This window comes from Mytilus californianus, unplaced genomic scaffold (assembly GCF_021869535.1).
Source record: "Mytilus californianus isolate M0D057914Y unplaced genomic scaffold, xbMytCali1.0.p SCAF_4, whole genome shotgun sequence".
NCBI lineage: Eukaryota > Metazoa > Mollusca > Bivalvia > Mytilida > Mytilidae > Mytilus > Mytilus californianus.
The window spans coordinates 29,996,441-30,023,223 of NW_026262690.1; the positions used below are offsets into that span (position 1 = coordinate 29,996,441).

A 26,783-nucleotide genomic window follows, 5' to 3' on the forward strand; every position below is an offset into this window, starting at 1 on the left:
AGCATTAAAATGTAATGAAGATTTTTATAATTAATCGGATGATGACAAATTTGAATATTTATTTTAAAATTAACGAGTGTTATGATAATATGCTTTAATATTTTAAGTTGACGGAATACCTTTTTATATTCTTAGACTGAAGTTATTTTATATAATGATATGTAATATATGAATTTTAAGTATAATGTATTTTACAGTCTCTTATAATTCTTTATAGAATATACTTGTATTTTATCTATGTAGATCGTTCGTTTTATATTGGGTATTATATACTTATAATGTCCTGTATGTGTATTTTCAGCTAGTGGATTTCCTCTAATAAAATATTGAATCTGGATTTGTAGGTTTATTATTGCTGTTTGTACTTATGTTTTGTTATATTATTATGCCGTTATTATGGAATAAAGTGGTTTTCTTGTTCTGATAACTAATGTTTGTTTTTTTTAATTACCTTTTTAGATCACTGACAGAAGTGAATCGCGGTTGAGTTATAAAAAAACTAGTTAAATCCATCGACATGTTCATGTGTCGGTTTCTTGTCAACCTCGTCTGGAGTGTATAGACCTCGATTGTAGACAGCAGTATATTGTTGAACGAACCGTTGACCTCTAGATATCTCTTAATTAAATGTTTGTGTCTTTTGATTGCTGTCTCATTGACGTAAACACCGTGTCCGCTGTTATTCTTACTGTAATGTTGTCGAGGTCTACGATTAGGCCTACTGTAATGTTGTCGAGGTCTACGATTAGGCCTACTGAAATGTTGTCGAGGTCTACGATTAGGCCTACTGTAATGTTGTCGAGGTCTACGATTAGGCCTACTGTAATGTTGTCGAGGTCTACGATTAGGCCTACTGAAATGTTGTCGAGGTCTACGATTAGGCCTACTGAAATGTTGTCGAGGTCTACGATTAGGCTTACTGTAATCACTAGTACGTCAACTAGATCATGAACGGTTAATATCTGTTAATACATATAAACATAACTTAATCAAGTCTGTCCTAAATCTCCGTAAGATTTTATTTCATAAGCTGTTATAAAAAAATCACTACACTGCATTTGGTGCATATATTAAAAGGAAAGACAAATGAATATATAAACTTTTCCAGTTTGTGTGTAATATTTCCGTTTACGAAAGAGTTTGCTGAGAAATCGGTTATTTTTTGTAATTTTATATAATTTATTAAGTGTACACTTCCGTATTATGTAGGAAATTTACTCATATTGAGAAGGATTAAGTACATTCTATTGTACTTAAAATCAAAACGGATATCGAAATGTATCTGTTTATAGTTTGTTTAAAACTCAACTTTAACTTTGGAATTTAAGGATATGATAGGAGAGATATATTGTGTAAACCTAGCTTTATATCAATGATTAAAATGACGAGATGGGTTTTATTATTCTTTATATGTCACTATTCTGCTTCAGTTGAAAATGATCAAGTTTGTGCTGATAGCTTCTGTTCACAGGTAAATTTTTGTTATCTTTTACACCAATTATTAAAAAAAATGTATACAACGCAACAAGTAGAATGCCGCATTGCATGTTTGGTGTAGATCATCACAAACAGAAAGATACCAATATTCTACATTGGATGCGCATTTTCATTTACATCAAGATGTCGTTAAATGAAATTGGATACCCTGCATATATCATGTTTTTCAATAACATATGATAAAATCGCTGTAAGACCCCCCTCCTAAATTATTGAAAATTATCATTCTGAATTGACAATACAATCTTTGTGTAAATTAGATACACCCATTCGGGCTATCGCCCTAAAGGTATATCTAATACTTACATAGAAGTGTTATCATTTAACAGCAAAAAGTTTAGATTTTTGTAATTAAACCAGAAAAACACATAGTACAGCGATTCGTATTGCCATACAAAAGCAATGATAAGGTATCAATTTGATGACAGAAAAATAGACACAATTAAGATGTCATTCCAAATCCATAACTACAAAACATCTTCTGAAAGTGTTACCGCATCTGGAAATTTTGAGATAATGACACTTTTCATGTTTTATGCATACAAATTGCTCTTTTTAGAACAAGAGAAAAGATAAAATATTTATTTATTACTTCTATGTAAATCAGATGTAATCGTCTCATATCTTCGAGACTGACACCCCTCAGTTATGAGAAGCTTACATCTAATACATACACTTTATCTCTAAGCCATCTTTCATATTTTGCAACTTTGTTTGTTAATTAAACACAAATATCATATATATTCTACGAGAACATAAAATAAGAATCGACTTAAACGGTCAATGTTGGTTAAGATATCCAGTATTTGATATAGGTACTAGATACACCTATGAGGGCTTTATGAAAGTAAGATGTGGTATGATTGCCATTGAGACAATCTCCACAAGAAACCAAATGACATAGAAGTTTACAACTATAGGTCACCGTACGGCCGTCAACAATGATCAAAACCCATACCGCATAGTCAGCTATAAAAAACCCCGAAATGACAAATGTAAAACAATTCAAACGAGAAAACTAACGGCCTGATTTATGTACAAAACAATGAAGAAAAACAAACCAATTATGATATACAACAACAAACGACAACCACACGACTGAAATACAGGCTCCTAACTGGGGACAGGCACATCCAGGGTTAAACTAGTTTGTTGGCGTTATACCCTCCCCATAACCTAGGACAGTGGTGTAACAGTACAACATAAGAACAAACTATAAAAAACAGTTGAAAAGGGCCCAACTCATCAGATCGATACAAAGCAGAAAAGCATCTAATAAAAAACACAGACCTGACCTGCGTAAAAATTAGGATGTGCTATCCTGTTTGAAATAAGTTTTCTACAGGTACCGCAAAACTTCCAAACCAAATCTGTGTATCTATGGAAGAATTTAGTAAAGGTTTTAAGTAATTGGTGGTTACGAAATCCCTGACTTAATAATTTACCAGTTATACATAGATTACGTTCATTGAAATCTAAAACTATGGAAAGCCTCAGCTGTCATATATTAGAGATTTACAAAACGTTATGCTGAAGCTTAAAATGCAAAGTTAAGACAGCGTGATGTTGAATTGAGTCATCAAAATGCTAACTCTAAATTACAATATGCTAAGTTGAATTTGTGCAATGTTGACTTGCAATGACAAGTGCTTTAGTCGTGATAGTATAATGATAAGTCACGATGTTGTGATGATATGCCAAACACACGTAATGTTAGGTTTAAAGTACATGATGTGAAGTTGACGTTGCATGATGTTAGCTTGCAGATGGGTACTGCTCAGTCATCCACATCGACAGCTATGATAAAAAATAAAGTGAATAGCTAAAATGTATGGTGCTGACTTGTTATTAATAAATGTTGAGCTGAGATAGTACGATGTTATATCATTGTGATATTACGATAGGTCTATCATGCAATCTGTTGATTTAAAACACCATGATGCACAGTTGAAAGTACATGATGTTAAGTTAAGATAACACGATGCTACACCACTATATTGAAACGAAAGGCTTACCATACAATTTGTTGACTGAAAACAACACGATGCAACGTGTTAAGCTAAGATGCTCACTTGAAACTACAGGACGTACAGTTGAAATTTTGTAATGTTAAGCTACGATAGCACGATGTTATATCATTATAATGTCACAATAGGCTTATTATACAATTTGCTCATTTAAAACTACACAACGTACAGTTGAAAGTACGTGATGTTAAGCTAAGATAGCACGTTGTTATATCATTAGAATGCCACGATAGGCTTACCACACGATATGCTCGTTTAAAACTACATGACTTTCAGTTGAAACTAGGTGATGTTAAGCTAAGATAGCATGTTGTTATATCATTTGAATGTCACGATAGGCTTACCATACAATATGCTCATTTAAAACTACACGACGTACAGTTGAAAGTATGTGATGTTGAGCTATGATAGCACGATGTTATATCATGAGCTATGATAGCACGATGTTATATCATGATAATATCACGATAGGCTTGCCATACAATATGCTCATTCAAAACTACACGACGTACAGTTGAAAGTACGTGTTGTTGAGCTAAGATAGCACGATGTTATATCATTATGACGTCACGAGAGGCTTATCATACAATGTGTTGACTTCGAACTACACGATGTAAATTTGAAGTAGTTTGGTCTCGACTTGAAGCAGTAAAATGTTAAGTTATAAAAACAGAACGTAAAGTCAAAATAAAACAATGACAGGATGAATATACTTGTGCAGAATTGAAGATTTTTGGTGTTGACTTCGAATATAGTACAAATATTAGCTCGTTTTATAATAAATTGAAAGACACAATAATGATGCGTAAAACATTACAGAATTATGTGAATTGAAACTGCAATTCTATGGAAAAGAATGAGGGACAAATCCCCAGGATTTTTTCTTCTTCATTTGCAAGTTCGGAGGCAAAATGATATACAAAGAAAGTTTCCATAAATTCATAAAAGAATTACCCATCGCTATATATTACACTTGAATACAGTTTTGCCGTATATTTTACATGTTTTGTTTGGATTTTTTTTTATGATTAAAAACCAGACTTTTTTTATGAACAATATTTAAGAAAATATTTATCTATGTTGTGTGTTAATATATACAACATAATATTGTGCTTATAAGACTTATGACTGTGAGGGTCAAATTTTACTCATATAAAATCACATCTATGTAAGAGTTATCGGAGAATTTGTATTTACTAGTCCCGTTTTCCCGAAATAAAACATAAGAATCTGGAGTCTTAATCTTAAAAAACAAAGATCAACTCATATGACAAATAATACGCTAAAGCGTAGGACTGAGAGGATCAGAGCTATATCCCCCCCCCCCCCCCCTTTCCCGCCTTGTTAGAGGTATCTGAAAATTTGTGAATTTTCTTTTCCACGAAATCAAACAAAAAGAATTGACAGGTGGAAGAATCCAACTGCATGGGGCCAACCCAAATATAAAGTATGGTAGATTCTGTTGTATACTTTTCGCTCATACATGAAGTCTATTAAACCTAATGAAATTTGACCTAGAGACTCCAGTCTAAATCGTCAACTTTCAAAAAAAAAATCATCATTTACAGCAGTGCCAACCATTTTTCCAGCACCAAGTAAGATAGTGCCCAGGTTAATGTATATATCCACTCGGAGAATATTTTATTTTTTTAAATTGGTAAAGTCATTAATGGACAATGACCCCTATAACTTATAATAAGAAGCCAATTAATGATTTCCGTCACTTATTTTCTTGTCCATAGTGATTTTCTTGGTTCTTTGAAGCTTCTCTCTATCTATATGTGTTTTCAGAGAAAAAGAAAAAAAATAAAAAATCTGTAAAAATTGTTAAAGTCCATGAATTATTTTGGTATTGCTTTGATTAATTTGTAGATATGTTTTTTTGATGTCATCAGTTTCTCTCTCTCTCTCTCTCTCTCTCTCTCTCTCTCTCTCTCTCTCTCTCTCTCTCTCTCTCTCTCTCTTATAGTTTTCATGAGTGTGGTCTAAATAAAAATCGGTAGATTTTTTAAAATTATTTGCCAAAATGTAGTTTATTCTTTTTTAAAAAACATAATAAAAAGTTTGGGCCACAGAGCATTTTGCAAGCTATACAGGTTATGCAGTATTGTCAGATTTTGTATAAACTATACATGGAAAACTCAATGTTAGATAATAAAAATAAAAATTGGGATCACGAGACTCGTTTTCTGTCTACAAAACAAAATAGATAAAGTCCCTACACATTCCTACATTAGAGACGAAATATGCCAAAGGGATTTCAAACTCATAAGTCGAAAACAGACTGATAATGCCATGGCAAAAAATAAAAAAAATAAAAAACGACAAAAAATAATGTTATCCGAGTCATCTCCCCTATATTGAAAAGTTGAAAAACATATGCAAAAAACGTTCTGTATTCAAAAACAAATAGTCGTTTTAATCAGATAAATCACATAATGTTCTTCATCAAGATGAAAAGTACTACATATGAATAACATTCCTCTCTCAAAATGTGTATATTTTTTTTAGATATAGACCGATTGTGTTGTGCTATATGAGAATCTAAGGGAGCTACCATGTGATTTTTATGGGGGGGGCTAGGATGAAAACTTTTGTCCTGCCTTTTTTTGTTGTTGTAATCTCTGTCACGCCTTTTTATTTTTCACTCTATTCGGTCCTGCATTTTTTTTATTAGTTTATTCTGACTTTTTTTTTTACATAAATTGTCATCCTGCCTTTTTTTTTGCCAAGTTGCTCATCCTGCCTTTCTTTTACTCAAAACTCCTGTCCTGCCTTTTTTCAAATTTCATCCTAGCCCCCAATAAAAATCAAATGGTAGCTCCCTAAGATGGCGGGACACCCGACCTACCCTAAGGGCAATATATCTAATGAGGAAGAAATTTACAATTTCGGTCACGTCGAGTTACTTGTAGATCTAGCTCCTTTTGTTGAAAATTGTTTCTGTTTTCATTTATCTATCTATTATACTGTTCAGGGGGAGAGGAGAATCGAAAAAAAAAAATACACAAAAATGGATAAAAGAAGGCGAAAGATACAAAAGGGATAGTAAAACTCTTAACCAAACTGACAATATCATGACAAAAACTCATCAGCCGAAATAAACTAGAAGAAAGATCAAAAGCCAAACAACAGTATATTAAGCGCAACATATAGAAAACCAAAAACTGAGCAACACGAAACCCTCAAAAAAGGGGTGATCTCAGGTGCTCCAGAAGGATAAGCAGATCCTGTTTCATATGTGGCATCCATCACTTGGCGATTTTGCAAATAAAGAAGGAATGTGTTATAATTTTCGAGGAGCTCCTAAAAACATTAATTACAGGGTGTCAAATCGATGAACGTGCTAAAAATAGGCTCCTTTTCATAAAAAAGAATTGATGAAAATGTATTTGTATTTAATGTACAGTGGCAAATATTACATGCATACATGTATAAGGACGAGAATATGTAAGTGTGATATGAATAGGAATAAATCTTGGCTCTGTACAAGACATATTTTGCTTGCTTAGCCGATTTTTAACAAACTAGTTGACAAACCATCTCTGACAATCTATGGAAATCCAAATAGCATCGATTTTGATTAAGTCCAGATTTTTTGGTTTTATTTCGGGGAAAAGGGGTACGTTTTACGCGTACAGTGGCAAATATTACATGTATATCAGGACGAGAACATGTAAGTGTGATATGAATATGAATAAAACCTGCTTTGTTACAAGACATGCATACTTTACTTGCCTAGCCGAATTTTCAACGCGGAACTAGTCGAAAAACCGTCTCTGACATTCTATGGAAATCGTAATCGCATCGCTTTTGATTAAGTCTAGATTCTTTTGTTTTATTTCGTGAAAAAGAAAATTCAAATTTTCAGATACCTCTAACAAGACCGGGGGTCACATTCTTATATAGCTCCGACCCTCTCAGTCCTACGCTAAGCGTATTATTTGTCATATCAGTTGATCTTTGTTTTTTAAGATTAAGACTCCAGATTCTTATGTTCTATTTCGTGGAAAACGGGAGTAGTAAATACAATTTCTCCGATAACTCTTACATAGATGTGATTTTATATGAGTAAAATTTGACCCTCACAGTCATAAGTCTTATAAGCACAATATTATGTTGTATATATTAACACACAACATAGATAAATATTTTCTTAAATTTTAATCATAAAAAAAATCCAAACAAAACATGTAAAATATACGGCAAAACTGTATTCAAGTGTAATATATAGCGATGGGTAATTCTTTTGCTTTATGAATTTATGGAAAACTTTCTTTGTATATCATTTTACATCCGGAGTTAAATTTCATTAATATTCATCAACTTGCAAATGAAGAAGAAAAAATCCTGGGGATTTGTCCCTCTTTTTTTTCCATAAAATTGCAGTTTCAATTCACATAATTCTGTAATGTTTTACGCATCGTTATTGTCTTTCAATTTAACATAAAACGATCTAATATTTGTACTATATTCGAAGTCAACACCAAAAATCTTCAATTCTGCACAAGTATATTCATCCTGTCATTGTTTTATTTTGACTTTACGTTCTGTTTTTATAACTTAACATTTTACTGTTTCAAGTCAAGACCAAACTACTTCAAATTTACATCGTGTAGTTCGAAGTCAACACATTGTATGATAAGCCTCTCGTGACGTCATAATGATATAACATCGTGCTATCTTAGCTCAACAACACGTACTTTCAACTGTACGTCGTGTAGTTTTGAATGAGCATATTGTATGGCAAGCCTATCGTGATATTATCATGATATAACATCGTGCTATCATAGCTCAACATCACATACTTTCAACTGTACGTCGTGTAGTTTTAAATGAGCATATTGTATGGTAAGCCTATCGTGACATTCAAATGATATAACAACATGCTATCTTAGCTTAACATCACCTAGTTTCAACTGAAAATCATGTAGTTTTAAATGAGCATATCGTGTGGTAAGCCTATAGTGACATTCTAATGATATAACAACGTGCTATCTTAGCTTAACATCACGTACTTTCAACTGTACGTTGTGTAGTTTTAAATGAGCAAATGGTATAATAAGCCTATTGTGACATTATAATGATATAACATCGTGCTATCGTAGCTTAACATTACAAAATTTCAACTGTACGTCGTGTAATTTCAAGTGAGCATCTTAGCTTAACACGTTGCACCGTGTTGTTTTAAGTCAACAAAGTGTATGGTAAGCCTTTCGTTTCAATATAGTGGTGTAACATCGTGTTATCTCAACTTACCATCATGTACTTTCAACTGTGCATCATGATGTTTTAAATCAACAGATTGCATGATAGACCTATCGTAATATCACAATGATATAACATCGTACATTCTCAGCTCAACATTTATTAATAACAAGTCAGCACCATACATTTTAGCTATTCATTTTATTTGTTATCATAGCTGTCGAAGTGTATGACTGAGCAGTATCCATCTGCAAGCTAACATCATGCAACGTCAACTTCACATTATGTACTTTAAACCCAACATTACGTGTGTTTGGCATATCATCACAACATCGTGACTTATCATTATACTATCACGACTAAAGCACTTGTCATTGCAAGTCAACATTGTGCAGATTCAACTTAGCATATTGTAATTTAGAGTTAGCATTTTGATGACTCAATTCAACATCACGCTGTCTTAACTTTACATTTTAAGCTTCAGCATAACGATTTGTAAATCTCTAATATATGACAGCTGAGGCTTTCCATATTAAACGTCACATAAGACACGGGCATAGCGAACGAGTTGTGATATATAAACACAGTAAGATGGTACCAAAAGGAACCGTCCAAAAAAGGAAAAATAACAATAGGGAACGAAAAATTGTCAATGCAGAATGATGGTTTTCAATAATTTAGAAGGGGGATCTTTCAGAGATTTGACCATGTGTTATTGAAAAGCATGATAAATGAGGGGAATCCAATTTCATTAAATGATATCTTGGTGTAAGTGTATATACATATTTATTCAATTCTCTCAATTGTTGAATATTTAGTTTCGAAAAAGTCAGTGAATAAATCGGATGATGATTATTTAGATGTGAATAGCAAGTAAGAGTCAACAGTAGATTACAGCTGTCAATTCTATTTGGTATATTCCAACCAAAAGAGAAAAAATCACCGAGGTATCAATCGCAACGACTTAAAAACGCAAAAACACCGCGGTATCAATCGTCACGTCAAAACCGCACATCTTACATAAACAGTTGGAATTTCTTTTATTTTAAAATGAGTGAGTTCACACGAGAAAACAACGAACTGAGATTTAAGATAAAATAATCCCATATAACTCATCTGAAAAATCTGCGAAATGATACCTTTTCGAGGAAAATCTAAATGCCAAATGCTGAGAAATTGAGCTCTTTAATGTTTTGTATGTTCTCCGCGAGGACGCTACTAGAAATCTTTATTAACATAATTGATTGATATGCAGCAAAGACTAACTCTTTTGAATACCTGGCAGATTCAAACGGACCTTAATATGATATTTATAAAGAATACACCGAGAAAACCGCTCATTTAATAAATTGAAAAACGGTAAACGGATAATCGTTCTTCTAAAAATACTTTCATTTCATGTTTTAACTTGAACAAACATTACATTTAAAACATTATGTTTTACACGAATATAATATTTTATATTGGAATGTAGTGCTTGAAAACATAGCCAGATGTTAGGAAAATGTACTATGATAAGGAATATGTGGAACACTCTGAAAATTGTCGTATGGAAATAACTGTCGCTTTAGTGACACATGATTTTTTCAATTGCTGATTTTTCATTTTTTAGCTCACCGGGGCCCAAAGGGCCCCATGTGAGCTTATGCCATCACTTGGCGTCCGTCGTCGTCTGTCGTCGTCTGTCGTCGTAAACTATTTCAAAAATCTTCTCCTCTGAAACTACTGGGCCAAATACCTTCAAACTTAAACTAAATGTTCCTTAGGGTATCTAGTTTATAAATTGCATCCGAAGTTTTGATCCATCGACAAACATGGCCACCATGGCTAAAAATAGAACATAGGGGTCAAATGCAGTTTTTGGCTTATATCTCAAAAACTAAAGCTTTGAGAGCAAATCTAACATGGGTTAAATTTGTTCAATTGGTCAAGATCTATCTGCTCTGAAATTTTCAGACGAATCGAACAACCCATTGTTGGGTTGCTGCCACCGAATTAGTAGTTTTAACAAAATTTTGCAGTTTTTTGTTATTATTTTGAATATTATTATAGATATATATAAACTGTAAGCAGCAATAATGTTCAGCAAAGTAAGATCTACAAAAAAGTTAATATGACCATAATTGTCAATTGACCCCTTAAAGGAGTTATTGCCCTTTAAAGACAATTTTACACAATTTGTTCATCAAGTTTGCTAACATTTCAAAATCTTCTCCTCTGAAACTACTGGGCCAATTACCTTCAAACTTTAACTAAATGTTCCTTAGGGTATCTTGTTTATAAATTGTATCCGAAGTTTGTATCCATCGACAAACATGGCCGCTATGGCTAAAAATAGAACATAAGGGTCAAATGCAGTTTTTGGCTTATATCTCAAAAACTAAATCTTTTAGAGCAAATGTGACGGGGTAAAATTGTTTAATTGGTCAAGATCTATCGGCCCTGAAATTTTCAGACGAATCGAACAACCCATTGTTGGGTTGCTGCCACCGAATTGGTAGTTTTAACAAAATTTTTCATTTTTGTGTTATTATTTTGAATATTATTATAGATATATATAAACTGTAAGCAGCAATAATGTTCAGCAAAGTAAGATCTACAAAAAAGTTAATATGACCATAATTGTCAATTGACCCCTTAAGAAGTTATTGCCCTTTAAAGACAATTTTACACAATTTGTTCATCAAGTTTGCTAACATTTAAAAATTTTCTCCTCTGAAATACAGGTGAACGATTCAATATATAAATAATGAAAAGAATAAAGTATGCATTCGCATGGTTCACCCATTCGCATATACATTTCAAATAACATAGTTTAACAGATAATATTTTTTAATTCTATACTATAATGGTTTCGAAATAATTTTGATGAGTATTACTGTTACTGACGTAAACAAACTATTTATTTTGTTACCTTTATCATAAGCAGAGTTACTTTTCTATCGTTTCTGCTTCACAAGTTTATAAATTGCTTTAAACACAAGCACCTTTATCGACACCAAAATTTTCCTTATTTATCACACAGCCGATGTAAATATGAATACACGAATACACGGAAAACGTTTCCTTTCGATTTATCGAGTTAAATGAACCAAACAATACATACCCTTTGCTGTCTTGTAAGTTGTTACATGATTGATTGATTGATAAATTGGTTTTTGATTAGCGTCTCGTGGCAAATCGACTACCACTGGCATATTGCTATGTTCGATAGGAGCACAAATTTTGCCTTATAAACAAGACACATACACCCTCTCAACGAGTTGTTGAAAGTGTTATTTAAAGAGAAGAGCGAGCAGCACTTTCTCTACACGTGACATCGGATTTAAAGTCCTCGTTCCGTACGACTGATTGCAATTATTATATATATTCTTTGATGAATTTCAGATTATGCTATCAGCGCCACCCTTTTATTTTGAAGGACACGTGACAACTGTTGGAAAGCTAGGGTCTATAATATGTCCACCTCAAGAATTCAAATTTAGTCTGTTTGAATGTGACATGAACAAATGTGACTGCAAAGTGGCGTTATTAGTATATAACAATTGCTTCCTATTTGAAAAAGATTTTTGTGATAAGTTCGTAAATTGCACGGACTGTAAAAACTTTACCAAGAAATGTTCTACTAAAGAGTTGAATAAATACTGTCCTAAACAATTTCCAATCTCACCAAAAGTAACGACGACGACTTCAAAACCAAATGCTGGCCTTACTGTTTTCCTAATTAGCTTAGTGTGCCTCATTATTACAACTATAAGGTAAGTTAACGGATGAACGGAAATATATATAAGACATCTAGATATTAGTCAATGAATTTCGTTTTTAGCTCACCTGGCCCGAAGGGCCAAGTGAGCTTTTCTCATCACTTGGCGTCCGTCGTCCGTCGTCCGTCGTCCGTCGTCGTCGTCGTCGTCGTCGTCGTCGTCGTCGTCCGTCGTCGTTAGCTTTTTACAAAAATCTTCTCCTCTGAAACCACTAGGCCAAATTGAACCAAACTTGGCCACAATCATCATTAGGGTATCTAGTTTAAAAAATGTGTCCGATGACCCCGCCAACCAACCAAGTTGGCCTCCATGGCTAAAAATAGAACATAGGGGTAAAATGTAGATTTTGGCTTATATCTCTGAAACCAAAGCATTTAGAGTAAATCTGACATAGGGTAAAACTGATTTTCAGGTCCAGATCTATCTGCCCTCAAATTTTCAGACAAATCTGACAACCTGTTGTTGGGTTGCTGCCCCTGAATTGGTAATTTTAAGGAAATTTTGCAGTTTTTGGTTATTATCTTGAATATTATTATAGATAGAGATAAACTGTAAACAGCAATAATATTCAGCAAAGTAAGATCTACAAATAAGTTGTCATGACCAAAATTGTCAGTCGACCCCTTTAGGAGTTATTGCCCTTAATAGTCAATTTTTAACAATTTTTTGTAAATTTTGTAATCTTTTACAAAAATCTTCTTCTCTGAAATTTCTGAGACAAATTTAACCATACTTGGCCATAATCATTATTCGGGTATCTAGTTTAAAAAATTTGTCCAATGACCCCGCTTTCCAACCATCATGGCCGACTTGGTTAAAAATAGAACATAGGGGTAAAATGCAGTTTTTGTTTTATATCTCTGAAACTAAAGCATTTAGAGCAAATCTGACAGGTGGCAAAAATGTTCATCAGATTTAGATTTATCTGCCCTGAAATTTTCAGACAAATCCGACAACCCGTTGTTGGGTTGCTGCCCCTGAGTTAGTAATTTTACAAAAATTTTGCAGTTTTTTGTTATCATCTTAGATATCATTATAATATCTAATATCTAATACTATTAATTATGATTTTGACCTTATTTTACATAATTTCCAAAGCATCAGTAAATACAGGTGAGCGACACAGGCTCTTGAGAGCCTCTAGTTTTAATATTGTTGTTGCTTGTACACTTTTCAGGCGTATAAATAATAATATGAAAATAAACATGTGGTATGGTTGTCAATGACACAAGGATGGAGCAAAAGACGTAACAACTACAGTTCACAAACATGGCCTTCAACAATGAACAAAACTCATCCCGTATGGTAAGGAATATAATGCCCGGGATGACGAAATGGGAAACAATTCAAAAGTTACATCCCAACTCCTTTGTTCTAACAGGGGTGATCTGAGTCGGATCCACTAAATTTCCAGTGTCTATGCGAGGAATCGAACTCAAGACCTTTAGCATACGAAGCCACGATTCATACCCCTACACCAGGACGACTGGATACAAACTCACTATTTATTTAATATATTTAAACGTTGTATCCGGGGCTCATAAAGGGTATATACGATATATTAATATATAAAGTATATTATAATCATTGTATGGCATTCTGAACTAGATGTTATGAAGCGTAAATGTTTTTTCATATAGTCTAGAAGAGATGTAAAATAGTAATCCCATTCGGACTTGGTGTGTCAGTGTAAGATCAGCCTCCGGCCTCCGGCCGTCGGGGTGATCTTACACTGACTCACCAAGTCCGAGTGGGATAACTATTACAGAAAACAAATGGCCTGGGGCCAGTTTCACAAAGCTGTCTTAGGACTAAGATATGTCTTAGGATGGTCTTACGACATATCTTAGTCCTAAGTGGGTTTCACAAAGTGGTCCTAATTTAGGACATCTCTTAAAGTTGGTCATAAAGTTAGGACTACACGAGAGGTGTCTTATGATGGTCTTAGGATAGTCATAAGTTTATTTTTATGAATTACACTTATTTTTTATATTTATTTTGCAAATTATGTTATTATTATTTGATTATCTAATCTCCTTGTTCTACTCGTAACAAAATCTTTATAGGTTGGCGGATTATCAACAATGATTTATCAACAATGAACATTCGATTTATTTATATCAAAAATGCACGATTTTATCCTTTAACCTTTTTATAACCGATACAGTGAAAACTTGAATTCAACTCACTTGTACAAAATCAAATAATCATCAGCTTATTGTTTTTTTTTTCTCAAATTTTTATTTGAATTTCTATATGCATATTGGTGTATTATTAATAGATTATTTAAATAAATTAAACTAATGCTTTATATTAATTTTACAAAATATCTAATTCTGGAATGTTAATCAATACGTTAAGTAATTTATTGGAAACACATAATACATTTACATGAATTTTTCCATGAATCCATGTTAATATTTAAAAATTTAAAGAACTTGCGACAGGTTTAGGATATCTTAGCTAAGATCATCCTAAGACAGCTTCGAGGCGAGGTCTGAGATATGTCCTAGGATAGTCATAAGAGGGTCATAAGACATGTCCTAAGATATATCTTATGACATGTCTTAGGATAGCTTCGTGAAACCGGCCCCTGATTTATATTTATGGTCAAGGAACAGTAAATGGGCTATGTCAAGGATTTTGGTAAAATATCGTATACAACTTTGGCTTGTTTAACTATAACTGAAAATCGAAAAAAAAATGCAGTTATCTCTTTTATTCTCTGAAATATTACTGACTGAATTCTTCTAAGATAGGTGAACATTTGTATATATATATAGAAAGCACAAAAATCGGCGAAGAATGTTCTTAAATTTGTCTTAAAATCATCAAATCTCCAATTTCAAATCCAAAGATTTTTCTTAAAAAACTCAGTATATGTTGTTGATACATAAATTTCCATTTAAATGATATGAAATAATCATATGGTTACCGACTCCGTTTTTGGTGTATTAACCAATCGGTTACTTAGTTGGTAGTGAAAAACGTAAAAAAATCGACGTTTTACGGCTTACAACGCGATGACGTTACGCTTATTTCGACGTTTTGTGGTAATTTTTCACCCAGAACAACACTTTGAATGAATTACGCCGTTTAAACGAAGTCGGTGGCCCTATTATTATTTTACATCATTAAAACGGAAATTAATGTATGGGCACCAATTATATTTTTTAAGAAAAATCTATGGATTTGAAATTGGAGATTTGATGATATAAGACAAATAAGAACGTTATCCCATGAGGACGCGGTGTGTCAGTGTAAGATCACCCCGACGACCGGAGGATAACTATTCCAGAAAACAAATGGCCTGATTTATATTTAAGGTCAAGGAACATGGGTTATGTCAAGGATTTTGGTAAAATTTCGTATACAACTTTGGCTTGTTGAACTATAACTGAAAATCGAAAAAATAATGCAGTTATCTCTTTTGTTCTCTGAAATATTACTGACTGAATTCTGGTATACAAATGTTCACCTATTTTGAAAGAATTCATTCAGTAATATTTCAGAGAATAAAATAGATAAATGCATTAATTTTCAGTTATAGTTCAACGAACCAAAGTTGTATACAAAATTTTACCAAAACCCGTGACACATCCCATTTAATCTATTTCATTGCGTTCCGTTATGTCATTAAGGGGGTTTCCCTTACTTGGTATTTTTCGCGGGTTATGTTTTTGCACGGGTGGTTTCGGTTGAGGGTATATAAGGAATTTGTATGGGTCCGTTCGTTTAATGCGACGTTTGTTACAAAGTTGGAAAGGACGTATTATAAGAATATTCCAGTTGTTTGCGTTAGCTTTCCCTCCCTCCCCCTCCTTTTAGTAGTAGCTTTGTACTCTTGATACTTATGTGATTATATAACATGTTGACATTGATACATATGTATGATCTTTATTGTTTTTTGTTGACTGGTTCATTATATAAAATTTATGCGATCTTTGTAACGAACGCACAACCAATTTTCTTGTTTGTTGTTTATTTTAGTTAGTTCAGAAAATATTTATTTTAGTACGAATGAAATGAGGTAGAAAATAACTAATTGACCATAAACAATAAACGAAAAACCATTATGACAGACAGCATTCAACGACAACCACCGGATTATAGGCTCCTGGGCCTGTTTATCGAAGCTGTCCTAGGATTTGCCCTAAGACCTCTCTTAGGAATAAATTAGGATAATGTTAGGACCGACTTACGGCATGTCTCAGCATGCACATCGAAGCTATCTTAGTACTATTTAAGCTAGGATGTCCTAACCGCTGTCCTTAGTATTAGCGTAAAGAAAAATAGGAATTTAAAAATTTTAAATGTTTAAGAATGCATTGAATTTCACCAGTAGAAATAATTACAAGATTAATCAAAGTACTGAAGTACTGAACATCGGATGATCGCAAGTTCTTGTGGATGGTCACAAGCACTTGTCTCAGAAAAAAAATCACATCTCTATACCTTAAAGTGAAGTTAAGGTACATAGATATATTTTTTTCTGAGACAAATTCGTGCGTGGATGATGAATAAATGACAGGGAATTCAACCTCACCGTAATAACTATTATATTGTAGTGATACAAATCAGTATACTCTGGTTTGTTGTTATATATTATATTAATATTTGTATATAACAGTTACATGTATATATCATTTTCATCCATTTGTATATCATTCTATTCTACTATTCTAATAATAGTGCAGTGCAAGTGCATGGTGGACACTCTTCTGTAATAATTCGATTTTTCTAATAGATTGGATTTGAGTAGGCATTCATATTTTCCCGCAAAACGTTCTTGAGATATTCTTCCGCATGCGTTAACACAAATTTTCGGTATTCTTGATTTGTTATTGATATATATATTTCTCACGACAAAACATTATCATATCATTTATCTATGTTCTTAAAAATGATTTTCATGAATATTTATTGATGAAATTGATATATAACAAGCGATTAGGAATGATATTTTGCGTTCGGTTATCAGTCAAAAACGAAAGTCACGTGGGTAGAAATGTCTGTGGCAACAATACACCGGAATGCCCTCACGGTCATCCGTTGTAAAAATTAGAAATATTATTAGTATTATCATAAAGAAAAGAAATAATATTTATCTAATAATGGTACATTCAAACTTTATGAAACAAAAACAAAAACACAAAAAATGTAACAACGTTTTTATATAATAATTGATCAAATTATTTGTAAACAGCAGTAACAGTGAAAACTAATAAAACACAATCGGTAAAGATCATTATATATTTTTGAGTGAGTTTAATTCGAAGTGTCACGGTTTTATACTTTACAGAGTTCAAAGGCAAATCTCGTGCATCTTTTATAAAAATACGGAATACATAAACTATTTCATTACGGATCACATGCGCTTGGGTAATGGACCCCCTTTTTCTTGATTTTAAAAAAAATAAATATTCTTTAATATTTTAACCTATATCCATTTATTTTAAGTCTTTTATATATATACGATGCCCCTCTATTCTTATTTTCCACGTGGAAAATATGAATAGAGGGGTGTCATATATATATACTACTGTTTTTGTAATATCTTTTGGATAAGAGCAAAAACACATTAAATAAGTGAAAATAGAAAAATATTTAGAAAAAGGGGGATCCATCATATATAGGTGGCGGTCGTATTTGTTTACAAATTAATCATCATAAAATATATCCTAAAGTTAGGACCATCCTAAGACCATCTTAAGACACCTACTTGGGTGTCCTAAAGTTAGGACGATTCATATGACTTTTCCTAAGTTACGATATGTTTGATAAACGCACTTAGGACAAAGATGCGTCCTAAGATGATCTTAGGACATGTCCTAGTCCTAAGAGCGCTTCGATAAACATGCTCCTGGGGTGATGTTCTCGAAAGTATCCTAAGATTTGTCCTAAGTCATAGATAAGACTAATTTTAGGATGGACTTAGGATCAGTTTAGGACACTCTTTAAGTTGTGTCTCGAAGCTATCTCACACGCATCTTATGTTAGGACGTCCTAAACATATCCTATGTGCGAAATTTTAAATAGTTAAAGTAATTGTTTGATAAAACATTTATTAAAGACGAAACCAATTAATAAAATTGTTTACGAAATTTCATAATTACATGTATTTAATTAAATGCATGATTTCAAATGTAATTATAAAATAATATCAAAAAGAATTGTGATTTAAACTGGAAAACAATTTGTTTTGAAATGAGAATATTGAATTCGTAGTGTCATCGTATCGTAAAACACGAAGTTCAAAGTTTAAAACCATGCACAATTTCTTCATACGAGTTAATAACCGATGGTGCGTTTCATTTCATGTTCATCTTCACGTAATTTTTTTAGAAAAAAGCATGCACAAAGTTAGGGTGAAGATATGATGATCTTAAGACACCTAGTTAGGTGTCCTAAAGTTAGGACGAAAAATGTGATATATCCTAAGTTAATAGAGCTTCGAAAACACGACTTAAGACAAAGACTTGTCATAAGATGGTCTTAGGACACGTTATAATCCTAAGATAGCTTCGAGAACACCACCCCTGGGTTTTTTTTATTACCTGTTCTGTGTATTGAATTTTTTTGTACAAATGACTTGGCATAAATGCACGTGTTGTTTGATATTGTTTTGATGTTGTTTTTTTCTCTCTCTTACTGGAATGTTCATGACATTGCTATATAAAATCTACTTTGAATAACAGTAGTCGATAGTTGAGTTTAAGAACGCATGATTTCTATATTATACGATAGAGTGCTTTGATGTAGCGTTCAGTAAATATTTTGATAAAAATCGTATACTTACATATTGTACAGTGCTTAAATGATTTTCAAATGTATTTCCTTCTTGTGATTGACATTTATAATCAAAACACACGTTGATCCTATAGGCTGGTCTTAGCCGCCATAAACCCAATTGGCTAACAAAAACTGTATATTTTACCATATTAATGCGATAGTGAGGAAATAATTACCCACAGTTATAAAGAGAGATTAACAGTATTCAGTTAACGTAGCAGTATCCAAATTGCACCTATTCAGAAAAAAAAAGCAGCGGAAATTTTACAAGTTTTCTTAAGAGACTAAACAAATTCAATGTGTATGTTTATGATTTGACATTATGCGCGTCTTTCAACATACCTAAATATATTTAAATATACAAAAAACGGTCACAGTATGTATCAACAAATGAAGTATTCAGTGACAAAGTAAAATCTTCGAAGTCAACATTTAAAGTTTCTTGGATGAAACATTTTAGATAACTTAAATCTGAAGTCTTTAAAAATGATTTTTACCATTTTTTACCTATAATCCAAACTTTTAAACATACAGAATTATCATGGCACAAAACAGCTCTAACATGATTTCACTTGCACTAAATTATATGAAGCAGGTATAATTTAAAGTAATTCTTTGAAAGGGAAAATTTCAAAGTCTCAATTCAACTTCAATGTCATTTGGTCTCTGGTGGAGAGTTGTCTCATTGTCAATTTTACCACTTCTTCTTGTTTTTATTATAGTTTTTTCACTGAAAACTGAAAATTTGGCTTCATTTTCTCAAGAAAATCAAGTAATTTAATTTTTTTTCTCGAAAATTTTAATCTTTCATGCGATAATATTTAAAAAAAATCTTATGAATGCAAAACGAATATACTACTGTAAACAGAAGTAAAACTGTTTTTTCCCCGTTATCATGAAAGCCAATTGAATGCAAAAGTGTTTCTTTAGTTTTAAGTTGACACGTTCGCCCAATTTTATTGGGTGCTTCAAAATCAGAACATAATACCTTCCATACTAAGGAGGGAGAGGACGGGGTAGTCTTCTCCCACCCCTCTCCTCCTTTCTTCCAAACCCTCTTCTTTTTTTCTCCTTATGAAAAAAGTTAAAAATAAAGTTTTGTACATGTTTGATAATAAAATCTTGTAAATTTTTCGGTTTATGTATAATGCACCCTCACCTGGTTCCCTCACATGCCAAGACAACTGTTTCCTGGTTCAAATAACTCATGTGGTGTTTTTTTTTCGTAATTATTATTGTACATTTTTGTTTTGAAAATGGGTCAAAATCGCACTGGAACCCTCCCTTACACAATTGCTGGATCCGCTCCTTGATATTGTTTCGGCTAGACGCAAAGTTTCAATAACCAACTCTGAAAACTGAGATTTAGCTGAAGAAAAAAAAAGTTCATGAAAACTCTTCTTTTCGATTTTGAGTTACCACAATTATACGACTTATATTTCTTTTTTTATCAAAAGGGTCAAGTGAGTTATTTTCATCACTTGGTATCCGTCGTCGTCGTTGTTTGTTAACTTTTACAAAATTTTCTCCTCTGCAACTACTGGGCCAATTTGAACCAAACTTGACCTAAATTATCATTGGGGTATCTTGTTTAAACTAGAGACTATAAAGAGCATTTGTCGAGTACCTGCATCTTCAGCAATGACCACTTTTTAGTTAAAATCAGCATTAAAGGGGAATAACTCTATTAAGTGTTAACTAACAATTTCAGTCAGGTTGTTGTATTTGTAGATCTTATCCTGCTGATCATTTTTAGTTTCTATTGATCTATTATAGTTTTTAAAATAAAAGGCATAAAACGCTAAAAAAAAAAAAAAGGTAAATAAAAGGGCAATGACTTCGATTTCGAATCGACTAAAAATTTCGGCAACTATGGCTTATTTGTGAATCTTGTCTTGCTAATCATGTTTACAATTTAAAGTTTCTATCTATCAATTTGTTTCCAAGATAATAGACAAAAATGGGGAAAAAATGGGGGAAAAATCATCATTAAAGGGCAATGACTTCAATAAGGTGGTGACTGACAATTTCGATCACGTTGACTTATTTGTAGATCTTGTCTCGCAGTTCATTTTTGATATATCAAGTTTCTGTCTATCTATTATAATTTTGAAGATGATAGGCAAAGTGAAGAAAAAAATAGTAAGATCCGTCGTTTAAGGGCAATAAGTCCTATAAGAAGTCGTCTGACAGTTTTGATGCCAGTATATATTACGTAGATATCATCATTCTGTACACTCCCAAAGGGTGACTGGGGTATAGAAATATGGTCACTACAGGTCTTCTTCCGACCGGCAGGAAAACCCTTGCCAAAGTGGGGCGTCCGTTTGGCTTTGCGGGATGTATCAAGTACGCATCCACGTCCGGTCAGAATGGGACGTTCAATCAGATGTCTCGTATGAAGAGAATGCCACGCTCTCCGCACGTTAAGAACCCTTGCCAAAGTGGGGCGTCCGTTTGGCTTTGCGGGATGTATCAAGTACGCATCCACGTCCGGTCAGAATGGGACGTTCAATCAGATGTCTCGTATTGAGAGAATGCCACGCTCTCTGCACATTAAGAACCCTTGCAACAACTCTCTGATGAGTCCGTAGGTGGCCTGTTGAAAGGCCAAATTTCTGTCCCTATCCAATATACCTTCATTTTCCAGTGGCAGTCGAAATTTTCCCGACCCTATCCCGGATGGCTTCAAGTACAACACCTACCTATTGTATTTATTGTTAATTTGTTCTCGTCCTGAACATGCATGAAATATTTGCCACTGGACGTTAAGCAACTTACAATCAATCAATCAATCATTCTGTACATTTTTGTTCTATATCTATAGCAGTTTTCAAGATAATAGACAACAATTGCATGTTATCCATATGTTCTATTTTTTTATTTTTTGCAATGTCGACCATGTTTGTCGGCAGGCGAGGTCATGGGACATTTTTTAAACAAGATACCCCATTGAGGATTGTGGCCAAGTTTGGTTAAATTTGGGCCAGTAGTTTCAGAGGAGAAGATCTTTGTAAAAGTTAATGGACGACGATGACAGACGACGGACGCCAAGTGAGGACAAAAGCTCACACTCACTGGCACTTCGGCCAGGTGATCTAAATCTGATGCTTCTGCCTGCCAACCGACTTGACTAAAAATAAAACATAATGATCTTATATCACCATTGCTATAATTAAGGTGCAATTACTTGTACCACGAAGCCCGGCTTCTTCTTTCAGACGCAGTTTGAATGCATGTTCCCAAGTGGTATTGTTAAAAATGTTCTGATTCCAAAGAGAAAAAAATTAAATAATAATTCACAGCATTGGTCAACATAAAATGTTATCTTTTACAAAACCATGAACAAAATTATTCTGGTTTAGGCGTATTCAAAGAAAAAAAATGAATCCAAGAGTTTCTTTAAAAACCCCAAGCATTCCAAGAAATAAATTAGACCACAGTTACATACCTGATTTGTCTTATTTCGAACTTAAAATATTTTCTTTCGTTCTTCAGTCCTAACTTGACATTTCAGTGATTAATCATCAAGATGGAGAGAAACACAAAGTATTGTTCCTTTAATTAATATACGTAATGCATTTACATGTGCATCCTGATTCTGTAACAAATGTTCACCAATTTGCATTTTATCGAGTAAGTCAGATTCCAAAACGATTTTCCGATTTGAAGATTCTGACGGATATTTTAAATCATCAACCAAAAACATGCTTTATTGTTGAAGGCCGTACGGTGAACTATAGTTGTTAATTTCTGTGTCATTTGGTCTCTTGTGGAGAGTTGTCACATTGGTAATCATACCACATCTTCTTATTTTTATTTTTAGTACTGAGTGGATAGTTTGCCAAAATATTTGGGAATCTGAAACTGTAAATAAACATTTAAGAGCTGAAATGATTGAAAAGAACAAGAAGCAGGATAAAACCCGACTTAAAATGAAAGTTATGCATCATTTATTTACAAATGAACTTCATAATTCTTTATTAGTAAAAACGGAACACTGTTGTCCCTAAGCTAGGTTTATATGGACATTTCTTTGAATCATGTTTTATTTACCCCATGAAAAATGCTGTAAACATCTGTACTATATAAAGGCGTTTCAAAATCTGAGAATGATTTCAAAACTGACAAATTGATAATGATAAAAGACTATTTATATTAGATTTAAGTGTGAAGTTATGTGGTTATTAATTCAAAAACTTTTGATATATGGTCTTATTTTGTAATCAAAGGAAATTCTGTGGTTTTTACAGCGGATGACCTTGAGGGCATTCCGGTGTTGTGCTGCCGCAGACATTTCTACCCACGTGACTTGCGTTTTTGACTGATAACCGAACGTATTTCGTATAAATACGCGGATATTATCGAGTGCAAAATAACATTTCTTATCGCTTGTTATAAATTCATTTCTTCAATGAATACTCATGAAAATATTTTTTATGTACATAAATAAATAATATGAAAATGTTTTGTCGTGAGAAATATATATAAATGAATACTCATGAAAATATTTTTTATGTACATAAATAAATAATATGAAAATGTTTTGTCGTGAGAAATATATATATATAATATCTATGCACACGTACCGAAAAATTGTGTTTGCGGATTTGTGGGTGAATATCTCTTATCGCTTGTTACATATTAATTTCATCAATACATATTCATTAGCGGGAGAAATATGAATGCCTACTCAAATTAAACCTATTAGAAAAACGAATTATTACAGAAGAGTGTTCACCATGCACTTGCACTGCACTATCATTAGAATAGTAGAATAGAATGATGGTATAAATGGATGAAAATTTGCCGGTAGAGTTATTAAGATGATCTGCTATATATATAACTGTTGTACAAATATTAATATAATATATAACAACAAACCAGATTATACTGATAACAAATGATTGTCCCATGATTATATCACAACAATATAATAATTATTACGGTGATGTTGAATTCTCTGTCATTTATTCATCATCCACACAGGAACTTGTCTCAGAATAAAAAAAAATTTATGTACCTTAACCTAACTTTCAGGTATAGAGATATTTTTATTTTTTCTTAGACAAGTGCCTGTGACTATCCACCAGAACTTGCGGTCATCCGATGTTCAGTACTTCAGTACTTTGATTAAATGACGCCGTGTGTTGATGTTACTTTGTTTCGTTTGTCGCTATCATAGTCTTAACTGTTATATTAAATAAAAAGGATTGTTAATATTGCACCTGTTAGTTTGGTTCATTTTTATATCCGTGAATCGTACTTTTGAGAAGGTCGTTTTAATCTAATTTTCTGTTTTCCTGCCTCCTGGATTTTCCATTCCTGATTTTCGTTTTAACGCAGTTGCTTCGATAAACATGTAGTCTTTAATCAATTATTGATTGATTGATTATTTGGTGTTTAACGCCACTTTCAACACTATTGTGCTATTTCGTGGCGGTCAGTTTTTATTGGTGGAGGAAGCCGGAGCACCCGGAGAGAACCACCGACCTTCGGTAGGAAAACTGACAATCCTAGTCAATTAAGATTAAAGTCGAGCGTACCAACCACTTGCAAGATTCGAACTCACAACCTCAGAGTTGACAGGCTAGTGATACAGTAGTAAGACTATTTTTTTTCTTTATTAGACCACTCGGCCACCGAGGCCCCTTTAATCGATTATAAGATACATTAATATAGCTTGAAAACATACTGACCACACAAACGTAAATATATATATAATTCATATTGTCTTTCGTGTAAAAACTTATTGAAAAAATAGGGACTTATGTTTATGAATTATATATGTTATATTGTAGTGTTTACGTTTATAAACAGAGGCGAAGACAGATGCGTCAACTATAAACACATACACAAAGAAATGGTTCCATGGAGAAGCTAACATCATATTCATGTAACAAAACAAGATAAAATTAATAAATTTTAACACAAACTTCGTTGTTTTATAATTTTTGGTCTGATGAAGATTTTTTCCGGAAACACGTGTCGTAAACAGCCACACACGCCAATGAGCATCGGGTCGGGGCGGTAAAAACAAAAAATGGGGGAGGCTATAAAGACTGACAAAATAAACGTTAGACTTTATCAACCAACGGAACGAATTGTACTATTTTCCCAATTAAACAATATTAAAATATATAACTTTAAAATGGGGTCATTTTGTGGTAGATTTTTTTATATATGTTTTCAAACGTTACGCCATGAAATGTGAGAAAGGTCTTTTTATCTTTTTACAAAACCGCTACATCTATCAACTTTCTTGTCTATACTATCAAAATGATTTAATACTCCAATTTTGGATTTCAACTTATTTTTTCATATAGTTTCTTCATATGAATAATATGAAAGAAACATAGTATTATTGCTACACTTTCAAAGATTTTTAAAGGTCAATTTTTTTTAATAAATTTTCCCTTGTGAGCCTGTTTTTTTTTGTGTGTATAAAAATTCTGGCTATCTGTGATAAAGCAGGAAAAGCAGCTATGAGGTAGTGTCTACATGTACGTATTCAGGCGATGTATGAAACAGAGCAATGATATTCTTTCACAGGTATTATTCAGCCCCATAATTTTTTAAATGATGTTCTTATTTTTATTAAACACTTTTGTCAGACGCTCTCTCTTTACAGCTGGGGCTTAATTATGTACTAGTTCAAGCTTTAAAGTAATTTCAGTGTAAAAAGTTCTGAATGCTCAAACCCCTCCCCTTTTGTGAAAATTCCTTTGAGGGACCAATATAAAAATAAGATATAGTATGATTGCCAATGAGACAACACTCCACCAGAGACCAAATGAGAAGTTAGCAACTATAGGTCAACGTACGGCCTTCAACAATGATCAAAACCCATACAGCATAACAAGCTATAAAAGGCTCCGAAATGACAAATGCATAAACAATTCAAACAAGAAAGCTAACGGCCTGATTTATGTACAGAACAATAAACGAAAAACAAATATGATATACAGCAACAAACGACAACCACAGAATTACAGGCTCCTGACTTTGGGCATGCAGGCACATACAGTATGTGGTTGGGTTAATAATGTTTGCGGGCGCCAAACCCTCCCCCTAACCTAAGACTGTTTCTGCCACTGTTGAGCACCTAGAGTAATTGTTAGTTTTTCTTATCTGAAACTACCAGACAATTCTTAACATAGATTGATTCCATAACAGTGTTCTCCAATCAGAAAGTATTGGCATTCTAAAGCATTTAACATAGAGTGAAGCAGTTAAGATTAGGACACGCTCATAAAATCGACTCCAACAAGTGTCCCGCATATATTAAAAACAGTTTTAGAAATGCCGACGAATACCACGGATATAACTAGTTCAGGGCAATTTATGTGTTGTGCCAAAAGTTTTTAAAAAGTTGAATCTACATCTTTTTCTTTATGATATTAAAAGATTGAATGCACTTCAAAATAATATGTTTATACAGACCACGACGCATTCAAAGCTACAGTAAAACAACATCTGAAAACTATGGGTATCT

General features: G+C 33.0%; 1 long non-coding RNA gene across 1 annotated transcript; it reads left to right on the plus strand.

The window, feature by feature from the left end:
* The first annotated feature begins 1,253 nt into the window (after nt 1–1,253).
* On the plus strand, nt 1,254–25,223 carry LOC127698214 (uncharacterized). Its single transcript, XR_007980755.1, has 3 exons — nt 1,254–1,471; nt 12,120–12,490; nt 25,090–25,223. It is a non-coding gene; the product is annotated as an uncharacterized LOC127698214 (long non-coding RNA).
* The last annotated feature ends 1,560 nt before the right edge of the window (nt 25,224–26,783 follow it).